We start from the raw sequence: 15863 nt of genomic DNA, 5'->3' as shown, positions 1-15863 counted from the left end.
GACCTGGAAAATTAGCTGTTTACAGACTTGGGTGATTTTATGCATGTACCCACACCACCCAATGATCAGCTGACAACACTACCTAAATCTTTGCTGTCATCTATTATTCAAATGAAAAAATTCCCACTACTATGTAGCTCATCTCTCATGTGAAGTAAACAAGTACTTTCTTGTTTATATGAATGGATACTATGCAACCCCATTCAATCTTGCCAGTCCTTTCTAAATAATATGTACCTATTTATATCTATTTTTTATCTCCATCTCTAAGCTATTTATTTCACTATTAGCACAGTCTGTAATTCTATAACTGCTTATTCCATGTTCACTAGTTATTTTAAACTTTCAGTATACTTACCATTACCACTGTCCAATATACTAAACACCTTCCTCATTTCACAAAAACAAAGCTTAAAACAATTGCCAGCTAACTGAAGTATATATTTTTCCAATAAACTGGTGCCCCTTAAGTACAAATATAGTAAAATAAATTTATAGAAAGTACAATAGTTCTATAACCGCTTATCTCAGTTACTCAAGAAATAGTAATACCAATGGCATTAGCAGATGCATAGCTAAACAACTTTAATAAACATTCATGTTTAAGTATACTAAGTATTAAGTATACCAAGTACTTAGGCATTCTTTACTTAATTTTTTAAGCTCTAGCTCATTTGCCAAATCATGCTTATGTTCATTCTAGCACAAATGCTGCCTCTGCAATATGATGTACATCCTACCTTCCCTGCAAATTAAACCTCTCAATACTGACTTGGAGCACAACAAAGCTTACCTAATAGGAGTTCAAAGAACCTGAAAGGTGTATTTAGTAGTGAAGATTTTTCTAAAATGGTCATGGATTAGCCCATGTATTAAAATATATGAATTACAAGCTTCTAGCATTTCTGTTTCTGAACCAAATCAACAAGCTAAAAACTATAAAGTATTATATAACAGAATTTTTAATTTTTGAATTCCTTAGGGAATTCACTCTCTCTTAGTATTATGCAAAAGGACAAGTCACTGACGTATGTCATAGTCAAAAAATATAGCACTACAATTATTTTTCAAACAGTAAAGTAACCAAAGGTTCAAATCAATGCCTGCAATAGAATCTGCACAACAATATTATAATGTTGTAGGTGTGCCTCCAATATTGTGACTGTTTAGAAGAGAAAAAGATCATGATGCATCTGTTCAAACATTAAGGAATGCAAAGGCTGCTCCTAAAATTTGTGGATTGAAAGATACACCAAATCCACCCTATTCATCAGACTAGATGCAGTATAACTACCTCCTGTTCCTCAATTTGGAGGGCTACCTCCACGTGACACACTATACTAATAATGAAGCTGTCAGGTCACTCACAGAACAGGTATTGCACAAGACAGACAAAACATTTCATCTGAGTGGCATAGAATAGATTTCTGAATAACAAGTGTATTTTTGCTCATGGAGACATTATTGAAAAAAGCTGCTTGGTTTCATGGTCTTTCATGATCTTTGCTTGTACAACAACCATCAACAAAAGTATTAGTCTGTTCTTCAAATAAATGCAGGACCCTTTGCTGAAACCAAACGTTAGTACTAGTAGGGATAAGATACAAAAGTTCTGACATCTGATATGAATATAATGAAATTTTACAATACAGTAAACCCTCGTTTATCGCGGTTAACCCGTTCCAGACTCTACTGCGATAAATGAATTTCCACAAAGTAGGATTCTTTATCTATACTAATAAAAGGCAAAGCCCTGACTCACTGACTGACTCACTGACTCATCACTAATTCTCCAACTTGCCGTGTAGGTAGAAGGCTGAAATTTGGCAGGCTCATTCCTTACAGTTTCCTTACAAAAGTTGGGCAGGTTTCATTTCGAAATTCTACACATAATGGTCATAACTAGAAGCTATTTTTCTCCATTTACTGTAATGGAGTTGAGCTTGAAAGCCGTTGGGACGGAGTTTCGTGTGACATCATCACGCCTCCCACGTAATTACGCAGTACGTAGAAAACCAGGAAGAGCTCCAAAAAGCGCTTAAGAAAACATGCATTATATAATTAAGAAGGCAGCGAAACAATTAGAAGCGAGCGAGTGACATATAAAACCATATTCAGCGGCTCACGTGAACTGATGCAGTGCGCAGACAAAAAGCAACAATTCCAAAGAGTGCTGAACAAAAAAAGAATTATATTGCTACGCTCAAATAGATAAACCACACGCCGTTGCGCAATATTGGAGGCTTCGCCTCTAGCGCTGATGTCTGAGGTTCGATTCCCGAGAGGGGATACACTGAGTATGTACGCACGTATTTTTATTCATTTTACCTTCGCATCCCCTTGGTTTGAGACGTATGAAAAAATATGCGGTTAACGCAGAAAGACAGATCACCAACTGAAGCTTTATGAATAATGGATACTTTATTCGCGATCAATGATTGTTTTGGTAAAGCCATACTCAGTGTATTCATTAGATGAATGGTAAAAAAGTAAGAGCGAGGGGAGGGTAACTTATTAAGGCACGCAGGCAAAACCACAATAGCACGCGGGCTCAATGTACTGTAGTGCGCGTCAACTCGATCTGAATTGCGCAATCACATTCGAAAAAATATATCTTTTCAAGATCTATTTAGTCCATATGTGTCAAACTCAAGGCCCGCAGGCCACATCCGCCCGGCGTAATTAAATCCGGCCCGCGAGATAATTTTATATACTGTATTATTGTTATTAATGGCCCAGGGAGATGAAGCGCTGGTAACACAATAAACTACAGATCCCATAATGCAGTGCTTCAGCTGCCTTGCCGAACACTTCCCGCGTTAATCAAGTCTAGCTTATGATGCTGCAAGTTATTGCGAAGCTAGCCCATACGATGCCGAAGAGAAAAGGTGATTCTGAACATAGAGCCTTTAAAAACCGATGGGAGGCTGAGTATATATTTACTGACATTCCCGGTAAACCCGTGTGTCTCATTTGTGGAGCTAATGTGGCTGTAATTACAGAATTTAATCTAAGACGGCACTATGAGACAAAACATCAGGATAACCTGAAAGACCTGAATGCAATGCACAAGATACAGAAAGCAGAAGAGTTAAAGAAGAATCTGACACTTCAGCAGACATTTTTACCCATGCAAAATCACAAAGTGATTTCAAGTGAAGCTTCTTTTATGGGAGACACAAATGCACCAGTGCAACTTGCCCCACTTTCCCTGTTGCCAAGTAATGTTGAACCAAGTCGGCACAACGGTGTTCCCAAATACGCATTTTTCTGATAAACTGAGCGCACTGCGCACTGAGTTCGACGGCGCTTTGGTGACTTTGAAGAATAAAAAAAGAATTATGAGTTGTCTCGCAACCCATTTGCCGTCGAGTGTAGTATAATTATCTCCTGTACCGTAATCAGTCCACACCTTGAACCTGTCCCAGTCATTCAATACATAAGACAGAATCTTCCTCCGGATATCAAGAGTGAGCCTGATATGGCTGTGCAATATGTAACAAAGAGAATGGAAAAGGTAGGTGGCATCTCCGGGCAGGAAACCACTCGGTAAGTGACAGTTCTTTGATCGATAGTGATCATCTCGATAGACATGGTAATGGGGGTTGGAATGATAAAGGAAATGGGTACCTGAGCAATGTAAAGTAATTGTAAAATACCTATACAATACCTATAATTGTAATAAACAAACAATAAAACAGCGGAGAAGCCGTGGACTAAACAAATTAGGGCTGTAGTTATCAGTAGGGAGACGTGAATCCCGTGGTGAAGCAAGGAAGGGAATGAAGAAACCAGAGCGACGGACAGTCTTATATAGGCAGGCAGCCAGCCAGCCAACAACGTGGGAGGCGTTGAGATGGGGGACACAACGCCACCTCACGCGGTGACCGAGGTGCAGGCTATGGGCGTATATATGTACGTAAGTAGGATTCAGTTAGCGTTGGGAACCCGTGTACCAAATTTCTTGAAGATGGGCCCATAAGTAACAAAGACTGTTGAAAAGTTCAATATGACGGCCGACAGTGGCATCATACCACCGAAATAAGTATGTACATTGGTTTTGGTTAGTGCAGGGAAGCCGGCTACCAAATTTCGAGAAGATGGGGCCATAAATAAGAAAGTTCAACATGGCAGACGTTGTTGACCGTTATGACCATTATGCATAGAATTTCAAAATGAAACCTGCTTAACTTTTGTAAGTAAGCTGTAAGGAAGGAGCCTGCCAAATTTCAGCCTTCTACCTACACGGGAAGTTGGAGAATTAGTGATGTTGGAAAGTTCAATATGGCGGCTGACAGTGGCATCATACCACGAAATAAGTACTGTATGTGCATTGGTTTCGGTTAGCTCAGGGAAGCCACCTACCAAATTTCGTGAAGATGGGGCCGTAAATAAGAAAGTTCAACATGGCGGACGTTGTTGACCGTTACGCATAGAATTTCGAAATGAAACCTGGTTAACTGTTGTAAGTAAGCTGTAAGGAATGAGCCTGCCAAATTTCAGCCTTCTACCTACACGGGAAGTTGGAGAATTAGTGACGTTGGAAAGTTCAATATGGCGGCCGACAGTGCTGTTATACTAACGAAATAAGTACGGACATCGGTTTCCGTTAAAAGTTCAATATGGCGGCCGACAGTGGCATCATACCACCGAAATAAGTATGTACATTAGTTTCGGTTAGCGCAGGGAAGCCGCCTACCAAATTTCGTGAAGATGGGGCCATAAATTAAAAAGTTCAACGTGGTGCACGTTGTTGACCATTATGACCGTTACGCGTAGAATTTCAAAATGAAACCTGCTTAACATTTGTAAGTAAGCTGTAAGGAATGGGCCTGCCAAATTTCAGCCTTCTACCTACACAGGAAGTTGGAGAATTAGTGATGTTTGGAAAGTTCAATATGGCGGCCGACAGTGGCATCATACCATCGAAATAAGTAAGTACATCGGTTTCGGTTAGCGCAGGGAAGACGCCTACCAAATTTCGTGAAGATGGGGCCATAAATAAGAAAGTTCAACATGGCGGACGTTGTCGAACGTTATCGACCGTTATGACCGTTACGCGTAGAATTTCGAAATGAAACCTGCTTAACTTTTGTAAGTAAGCTGTAAGGAATAAGCCTGCCAAATTTCAGCTTTCTACCTACATGGGAAGTTGAAGAATTAGTGATGAGTGAGTGACTGAGGTCACACTGCCCTCTCCATAACAGAATTTTTGACCTCAAAAGGCATTCCTGTGGTTCCACAGCTGCTACCAACAGTGGGAACAATGTCTCCATCGGTGTGTAGCTGCCCAAGGGAACTACTTTGAAGGGGATAACATTGATGTTTGAAAAAAATAAAAACTTTGGTAAATACAAAATCAGTCTCATTACTTTTCTGCCACACCTCATATATATATATATATATATATATATATATATATATATGTATTTGTGTGTATATATGTGTAAGTATATGTATGTGTGTATATGTATATATATATATATATATGTTTATATGTGTGTGTATGTATATATATATATATGTATATATATATATATATGTGTGTGTGTATATATATGTGTATATGTATAGATATGTATATATACTGCTCAAAAGAATTAAAGGAACACTTTTTAATCAGAGTATAGCATAAAGTCAATGAAACTTATGGGATATTAATCTGGTCAGTTAAGTAGCAGAGGGGGTTGTTAATCAGTTTCAGCTGCTGTGGTGTTAATGAAATTAACAGATGCACTAGAGGGGCAACAATGAGATGACCCCCAAAACAGGAATGGTTTAACAGGTGGAGGCCACTGACATTTTTCCCTCCTCATCTTTTCTGACTGTTTCTTCACTAGTTTTGCATTTGGCTACAGTCAGTGTCACTACTGGTAGCATGAGGTGATACCTGGACCCTACAGAGGTTGCACAGGTAGTCCAACTTCTCCAGGATGGCACATCAATACGTGTCATTGCCAGAAGGTTTGCTGTTTCTCCCTGCACAGTCTCAAGGGCATGGAGGAGATTCTAGGAGACAAGCAGTTACTCTAGGAGAGCTGGAGAGGGCCATAGAAGGTCCATAACCCATCAGCAGGACCAGTATCTGCTCCTTTGGGCAAGGAGGAACAGAATGAGCACTTCCAGAGCCCTACAAAATGACCTCCAGCAGGCCACTGGTGTGAATGTCTCTGACCAAACAACCAGAAAGACTTCACGAGGGTGACCCAAGGGCCCCATGTCCTCTAATGGGCCCCGAGCTCACTGCCCAGCAGCATGCAGCTCGATTGGCATTCGCCATAGAATACCAGAATTGGCAGATGCACCGCTGGTGCCCTGTGCTTTTACAGATGAGAGCAGGTTCACCCTGAGCACGTGACAGAAGTGAAAGGGTCTGGAGAAGCCATGGAGAACATTATGCTGCCTGTAACATCATTCAGCATGAGCAGTTTGGTGGTGGGTTAATGATTGTCTGGGGAAGCATATCCATGGAGGGTCACACAGACCGCTACAGGGTTGACAAAGGCACCTTGGCTGCCATTAGGTATCAGGATGAAATCCTTGGACCCATTGTCAGACCCTATTCTGGTACAGTGGCTCCTGGTGCACGACAATTCCTGGCCTCATGTGGTGAGAGTATGCAGGCAGTTCCTGGAGGATGAAGGAATTGATACCATTGACTGGCCACCACACTTTCCTGACCTAAATCCAATAGAACACCTCTGGGACATTATGTTTTGGTCCATCCAATGCACCTCAGACTGTCCAGGAGCTCGGTGATGCCCTGGTCGAGATCTGGGAGGAGATCCCCCACAACACCATCTGTCATCTCATTAGAAGCATGCACAGATGTTGTCAGGCATGTATACAAGAACACAGGGGCCATACAAAGTGCTGCGTACAATTTTGAGTTGCTGCAATTCAATTTTGGCAAAATGGTCTAGCCTGCCACATAATTTTTTCACTCTGATTTTTGGGGCATCTGAATTCAGGGCTCTGTAGGTTGATCATTTTCTTTCCATCAAACGATGTGGCATCCTTTCGTTCCTAACACATTACCCAGTCTATATCAGTATAGATATCCAGGAGGATTTCTTTTTCCCATTGAGATCTGATGTGTTTTCAAAGTGTTCCTTTAATTTTTTGAGCAGTTTATATATGTTTATATGTGTGTGTGTGTATATATAGATATATATAGATATATATCTATATATAGATATATATATATCTATATATAGATATATATATATCTATATATATATATATATATATCTATATATATATATATATATATCTATATATCTAGTATCTATATATCTATCTCTATCTCTATCTCTATATATATATATCTATATCTATATCTATATCTATATCTATATCTATATATATATACACACATATACACATACAACATATATAGCATATATATATAGCAACACTCATCACTCACAACAATGACAAAACAATTACATTGACAATCATGTTACGTTATTATTAAAATGTTTCCTTTTCTTTTTCATTACTTCTTTAACACACTACTTCTCTGCTGCGAAGCGCGGGTATTTTGCTAGTTTATAAAACTAATATTTTCGCAGTTAAGAGCATAGAAAACCTGTTTACGACCTTCTAAATACGTTTTTTAACATTATTAGAGCCCTCTAGATATGAAATAACACCCTTTAGTCAAAAGTTTAAACTGTGCTCCATGACAAGACAGAGATGGCAGTTCTTTCTCACAATTAAAAGAATGCAAAAATATCTTCCTCTTCAAAGAAATGTGCGTCAGGAGCAGAGAATGTCAGAGAAAGAGAGAAAAGTAAACAAGCAAAAATCAATAGGGCTGTTGGCCTTTTAAGTGGAAGCACCGCGTGATAAAGAGGCCGCAAGGAAGGGATCACTGTGCAAACAGCCCCTCTGCTCACACCCCCTCCATCAGGAGCAGAGAATGTCAGAAAGAGTGAGAGAGGCTGAGAAAAGCAAACAATCAAAAATCAATACGTGCTGTTAGAGCTTTTAAGTGTGCGAAGCACCGTGAGGGAAGCATATCGTATATCATTGAGGAGTTTTATTTAATACATAATACATGCTCTGATTGGGTAGCTTCCCAGCCATCCGCCAATAGCGTCCTTGTATGAAATCAACTGGGCAAACCAACTGAAAAAGCATGTACCATAAATTAAAAGACCCATTGCCTGCAGAAATCCGGGAACCAACGAAAAATCGGTGATATATATTTAGATATGCTTACATTTAAAATCTGCGATGGAGTGAAGCCGCTAAAGTCGAAGCGAGATATAGTGAGGGATCACTGTACTCTAGATCTATTTCTGCTCCACTGAAAAAAACAAATTCCATTCAGTGGATTTTACTAAAAGTATCTCCATTACTCAACTAAACAACATTACACCTTTATCTGTAAAAGAATATTAAATATATAAATACTAATAGCAAAAACTTCAAAATATTGGTATATCTATTAAGTAGTTAAAGAATGCTGATTCTTTAAAACTTTTAAGGAACACTGAAATATCTTCATAGTACATGTTTAATTATTCAATTCATCTATCCATCCAGGGTTACACCAGTCCCAGAAAGCATATAGCGCGAGGCAGGAACAATCCCTGAACGGGGCGCCAGCTCATCGCTACCATTGTCCACCATGCCCACATGTTAAATTATTATCAGTATACATTATTTAAATTTAGTTAAAAATGTATCTGTATAATGAAATATACATACTTTACTGCATTTCAGCTTAAAAATTATATCAAGAGCTCCAAGAAGAAAGTGCATGGAAATTTAAATCAACTTAGAAGCCAGTTGACATCTTATGTAAATACAAGGTAGTTAGTGCTGGAAGGTATGACCAAAATTCTATATCATGGTATTTTTCAAAATTATACCGGTTTCACGGTATTCAACAGCATTTTCCCCCATGCATGAGTGGATGTTAACCACATTTTCCACTGCAACGACTGCAGTGGACTGGCTAAAAATAACCAATTCCACTGTCATGAGAATTGTACATTTTAATGTACACACAACTATTAATGCAAGTTTGCATGGCCCCATAAAGTGATAGTTTTAAGGGGGTGGCACTAATGAAGAGAAGGAATCACACTGCATGATAGTTGCAGTCAAAATATAGAACCTTTTTATTGAACATATTTTACAAACAACTTAAACTATAATTTTGACAACATATTTTCAACCATCCAAAGAGGCATTTAGACTTAGTAAAATATCCAGAGGTGTGTGTTAAAAGTTGTATTGCACCGAACAGGTCTTAGAAAAGGAATAAATAAATATTTTTTGTAGACCAACTACACTTTTTGTTTATGTTACCAATCTCTGTCCACTGACACGTTAGCTATATGGATTGTAATGGTGTTTGCTATCTCGATCCACCGCTTGCTTTTTTTGTCGTAGGCAGTACCTCTAGCAAATGCATCTACAAGTGACGTCTGACTCGAACATCCCCTAGCTTTTTCAGTTTTACCTCAGGACATGGAGGATGCCAATCCCAATCTAAGTTCCATACATTCATGGTACTCCAAAGAATGTTTGCGGCTAAGATGGTGCAGCAAATTGCTTGTGTTGACAACTTTTTAGCTCAACAGCATTTGTAGTAATAATCCAACCTTTCAAAACCAAATTATCTCCAGACACCGCTCCTTTATTTGGCAAAGTTCTTCTGTGTCAACATGTTCAACTTTATTGTCTGCTACAGTTTCAGTTTCAGAATGTACTCTGTCCATTTTCACTGCTCAATACCTCCACTAATGCATGTACTCCGATGCATGCGTGTTTAGCGGTGTAGCAGTGAAAAAGGTCCCCCTTTAAACAGTTTCCCACTGTGCCACGTTCCAAACGTTGTTTACGCTATTTAAACCGGTGCTGCAGTATAAGAAAAATCCATATCATAAGAAATATAAAAAACGGTTTTCGGTATGAACCGGTATACCTCCCAGCACTAATAGAAGGTTTCTTCTACTGAATTGAATTCCTTTATTGTTATTGTATGGTACAATGAGATTCAATATGAAAATACACCATAAACTTATTTTCCTATAAAATGGTAAAACAACAGTAACAACAACAATACGATAAAAAACAATGAAAAATATACAATATGAAGGCATAAGTGTCTAAGGTTGTGCAATATTACAACTGTAGTGCAAGTTTACAGTGAGGTAATTGTACTTATAAGTACATACAGTTCTATCAGTAGCATTTGATGGAATGATTCAAGCGCATTTAGAGCTCTTGGGATGAAACTGTTTCTGAACCGTGAGGTTCCTACAGGAAAGGCTCTGAAATGTTTACTGGATGGGTGCAGTTCAAATAAGACTGTGCATATCACTGAGGCAGTGTGTGCTGGATGCTGTATCCTGATAATCCTCTTTCCAATCAGCTGCCATAGAGCTGTGATTTCACACTCAGATACTGTGAGTTAAAACACTCAAGAGTGGTACACTGAAAGTAACAATGCTAAAGCAGCTATTGCATTTGGAAAAGTTTGGCCATTCCATGGACCATTATATTTGTTACAGGTTGATTGCAATCAGATGCCTTAAACTAATAAATGAAATGCAATTAATTTCAGTGTATTTGATAAGGCCATGTCAGAGTTGTGAATGTAAAAAATAAAGGGAAACCAAACAGGAACCACAAAACTGCTTTCACGCTGGGTGCCGTCAGTTTGCAAAACCATGCCAAAAACTTGCATACGCAATCGACTGAGGTGGAGTGAGAATGTGCGTGGCTTTATGCCAAGATTAGTTTTTATACATTGCGATGTGAGCGTGGAAATGAGTGTACGCAACATTTTTGTCCGTATGCACTGTTTATACATGAGGCCCCAGATCATCCCTGTCGAACAGTGAGTATGTTCTGTTGTTTATGTACATTCACAGCCACTAAAGTTAAGGAAGTAGAAGGGATGATAAGTGAAGTTTGGATGTGCATGCAGATTAAATTTATTTGTGGTGTACAACAAACTGTTGATAACTTTGATAACTGTGACCACTTGAATTTCAACATAGTGTCAGAATTCGTCACTAACTATGTCTCATCGAAGTGCAATAAGCAACTAAACTGCACAACAAGGTAATTGAACATACATTGACAGCATGGCAGAAGGATTTCGTAGACCCGAACCGCTGGTGTTTGATGCCAATGTCACAAGGAATTGATGTGTGTTTGAACAATACAATATTTTCGAAGCGACTGCACATTCAGATAGATGCACACACAAGTATTTATACTTCTGATCTGACAAGGCTATGTTGAACTGTTGGTATAATATTTAATTATTGAATGTGTTAAAAAAAAATTGAAAAATAAAACAAACTTGTTCATGTATTTTGAAAGGAACACTGTAGAAGAGTGATCATATTCTGTTGTGTATGTACCTTACCAGCCACTATAGTTAAGTAAGTAGGAGGGGCAGTATTAAGTAAAGTTTGAATGTGCAGATTGATTTTTTGTGGTGTAGTGTGCAATAAACTGTTGATAACTTCCAATAACTGTGACCACTCATCATTCTATAATCTCCCCATCACTTCCATCTGTGCCACTTTTCTCTGTCATACTCACTCACTTCAACAACATCATTTATTTATATAGCACATTTTCATACACACAGTAGCTCAAAGTGCTTTACATAATAAAAAATAGAAAATAAAAGACACAATAAGAAAATAAAATAAGTCAACATTAATTAACATAGAATAAGAGTAAGGTCCAATGGCCAGGGTGGACAGAAAAAACAAAAAAAAAAAACTCCAGACGGCTGGAGAAAAAAATAAAATCTGTAGGGATTCCAGACCACTAAACTGCCCAGTCCCCTCTGATGCTCACTAAATTATGCCACAAGCTAATCCTAGCTAAAATGAGTAAAAAAAAAAAAAAAAGTCTTTGGAGATTGTCACAAAAGTGCTGTAAACCCTGCATCCATTACAAACATCATATCTTTGTGAAGTGGGGTTTTCTGCAGTGACAGCAACCAAAATGAAGTTATGGAATTAACTGAAGACAAGGAAAACACTTTGTGTGTGTCTCCCATCACCGCTAGATGGGACAGTCTCATTGCAGGGAAACAAGCTCAGGGTTCCCACCGATTCTGCATTATGGTGAGTTGTATTTATTATGCACGGCGATGGCCAGTCTGTGGAAAATTGTCTTACATGAAACCGGACTATGGTGCAAAAAATGTTAAGAGACTGGTGTAACAGATCACTTTTAGGATGTGGTGAAATTGGAGATTTACATCATGGATGCACAACCAACAAATCTGAAGCAACTGTGTGATGTGATTATGTCAATATGTACCAAAATCCCTGAGGAATATTTCTAGCACCTTGTTGAATGTATGCCACAAAGAACTGCAACAGTTCTAAAGGCAAAAGGAGATCTAACCCAGAGTGGCTGGCGAGTGTGTATGTGTTTACAGTTCAGATCTCAGTACCAGTGTCTAAACAGATCCAACAAAAACTAGTGACTTCAAAACTTTTATTGTGTCACAGTACCCTATGCTGCAATTCCCTTTTGATAGCTGTGAAGTCCCTATAGTGTTATAGTGCATAGTTTTGAATCAATAAACGGGGTGTGCTTTTGAGAGTTCACCATGAAGTCCTGATCACACTGAAGCAATAACTGTGCCCCATGAAGTCCAGATTATGACAGACTAGCAAAATACCCGCGCTTCGCAGCGGAGAAGTAGTGTGTTAAAGAAGCAATGAAAAGAAAAGGAAACATTTTGAAAATAACGTAACCTGATTGTCAATGTAATTGTTTTGTCACTGTTGTGAGTGATGAGTGTTGTTGTCATATATATATATATATATATATATATATATATATATATATATATATATTTACACACACACACAAAACATATATATATATATATATATACATATCTATACATATACACATATATACATACATATATATCTACATATATATACACACACAAACACATATATATATATATATATATATATATATATATATACATACATACACACACACATATATAAACATATATATACATATACATACATATCTACATATATACACACACCGCTATTTCAGTATCAGTGCAATACGCTGTTTGTTAAAACGGTTGACTCCGCCTTACGTGCAATAACAAATCAAATCATTCAGTTGTCTTTGCTCATATGTCATTTTAGAGCTGGACGCCTGGCATCTTTTTTTGGCCACAAGTTCGTTTCTGTTTGCTGTGAGGTTCTGTGTTGTGGAGATTCTCAGGATGGATTGCAGGTGCTCATCAGTGAGGCGACTCCTGTGTGCTGTTTTGTTAGTCTTTATCACTGAGAAGAGCTTCTCACACAGATATGTGCTACCAAACATGCACAAGGTTCGAGCCGCATGTAGACGGACTTTTTTTGTTCATCAAAGTCACCAAAGCGCGTGCAAACTCAGTGCGCAGTGCGCCAGTTTATCAGCAAAGTGCGATTTGGGAACACCGTAGTGACGACTTGGTTTAACAGTACTTGGCAACAGGGAAAGTGGGGCAAGGTGAACTGGTGCATTTGTGTCTCCCATAAAAGCAGCTTCACTTGAAATCACTTTGTGATTGTGCACGGTTAAAACGTCCGCTGAAGTGTCAGATTCTTATTTAATTATGCTGTTTTCTGTATCTTCTGAATTGCATTCAGGTTACCCTGATGCAAGGCAGCTGAAGCGCTGCATTATGGGATCTGTAGTTTATTGTGTTACCAGCGCTTCATATACCCGGCTTTAATAACAATAATACAGTATATAAAATGATCTCGGGCGGATATAATTACACCGGCGGATGTGGCCCGCGCCCTTGAGTTTGACACATATGGACTAAATAGAACTTGAAAAGATATGTTTTTCAAATGTGATCGCGCAATTCAGATAGAGTTGACGCCACTACAGCCTGCATGCCTCAATGAGTCATCCTCCCTCGCTCTTACTTTTTACCGCTCATCTAATGAATACACTGAGTATGGCTTTACCAAAACAATCATTGATGGCGAATAAAGTATCCATTATTCGAGTATGTAGAGCGGGATATATATATATATATATATATATATATATATATATATATATATATATATATATACCGCGAGCGAGAAGTAGTGTGTTAAAAAGGTAGAAAAGAAAAGGGAACATTTTAAAAATAACGTAACATGACTGTCAATATACAGTATTTGTTTTGTGAGTGTTACTGAGTGTTGCTGTCATCAAGGATTTGATTATCATTATTTCTTTCAATCAGGTTCGTATTTGTAGGATGTGTTGTGTTCAAGTTACATTCCGTGTTTGTCAATCGCTGTAAAGATGACAGGTTTCATTCATCGATTCGCTTCTTACTGCATCAATAAACAGCTCGCCTTCTTCTTTATCTGAGACCTGACACACTGCATGCACGGGTTTTTTACACTGTCTTCCTTTAGCGGACATTGACTTTTTCCACCGTGTGCTTTGTTTCCGCAGTAGCTGGATTTATGAATATGCTTATCAGACGCTTCATATTTTTGCTGCCTTTTCAATTGTGTAATTCGGTTTTGTTCAGCTCTTTGGAACTGTTGCTTTTATCTGTGCACTGCGCCAGTTCACGTGAGCCACTCGGTGTACATGCATCGAAGGTTCCCAGCTGTGCTGGTGCCATCTCATGCTATGTCCATGGCTGTATTTAATGTTACCTTAGTCCTGGCACTTAAAACTTTCTCTCGCAGTTTCGCTGAGTTTGTGTCAAACACCACCCTGACCATCTCATCTTCCTCTCCATAAGCACAGTCCTTCACCCGTGAATATTTACCCGTGGCAGTTTGCTATTGGATTGCCGCTGACGGACGGCCTTATATGGGCAGGCACTAAATTACAAACGCCAGCGGCAGCCTGTCTATGAACTTAATTTAAAGTGTAGGTTTACATCGTGCTTTGTTTCCGAAGTAGCAGAACTCATGAATATGGTTGTAAATGTCACTCGCTCGCTTCTTATTGTTTCGCTGCCTTCTCAATTATATAATGCATGTTTTCTTAAGCGCTTTTTTGAGCTCTTCCTGGTTTTCTATGTACTGCGTGATTACGTGGGAGGCGTGATAATGTCACACGAAACTCCGCCCCCACGGCGTTGAAGCTCATCTCCATTACAGTAAATGGAGAAAAACTGCTTCCAGTTATGACCATTACGCGCAGAATTTCGATATAAAACCTGCCCAACTTTTGTAAGGAAGCTGTAAGGAATGAACCTGCCAAATTTCAGCCTTCCACCCACACGGGAAGTTGGAGAATTAGTGATGAGTCAGTGAGTGAGTCAGTGAGTGAGTCAGTGAGTGAGTGAGGGCTTTGCCTTTTATTAGTATAGATCTTACCATCCCCTCCCACCATGTGAGGTTCAAGTACATGAGAAGCATGTAATTTCATTGCATGAAGTCTACGAAATTGACATTTTCCCACTACTGCAATAGTAAGTGTTGAGGGAAAATCTGAGGGTGAATGAGAGGAAAACAGACATATACTTCCAGTACTGAAAATACCAAAATGCTGCTACCATAGAATTTAAAAAATTTGTGCTTAATGTACTTTTCCAGTACTGGTATATCACACAACCTGGTAAAGAAATGGAACTTGCCAGTTTATGCAAATGAAGGCAGAAGGAGGGAGTAATAGGCATTCCCTTGTGTCCAAGACAAGTTAGGAGCAACAGCTTCAGTTTAAACATTACCGCAGCTTAGTTAACATGTAGCACCTGACCACAACAGATAAAGGATGGAGAGTGTACATGCAGTATAACTCACAATATCATTTGCTTTCACCTGTTCTGTTCGGTGCAATCTTAACTTCGCTCCTCCTTTTACCTCACTTCTGAGTTTAAATGT

General features: G+C 38.8%; 1 protein-coding gene across 3 annotated transcripts in view; it reads right to left on the bottom strand.

Annotated features, from left to right (window-relative positions):
• Nucleotides 1–15863, bottom strand: part of LOC120527421 (AF4/FMR2 family member 1-like) — a 206910-nt gene that overhangs the window by 46990 nt on the left and 144057 nt on the right. The gene's annotated exons all lie outside the window — the stretch shown is intronic.

This window comes from Polypterus senegalus, chromosome 4 (assembly GCF_016835505.1).
Source record: "Polypterus senegalus isolate Bchr_013 chromosome 4, ASM1683550v1, whole genome shotgun sequence".
NCBI classification, from domain to species: Eukaryota; Metazoa; Chordata; class Cladistia; order Polypteriformes; family Polypteridae; genus Polypterus; species Polypterus senegalus.
This window is presented reverse-complemented; position numbering and strand designations above follow the sequence as displayed.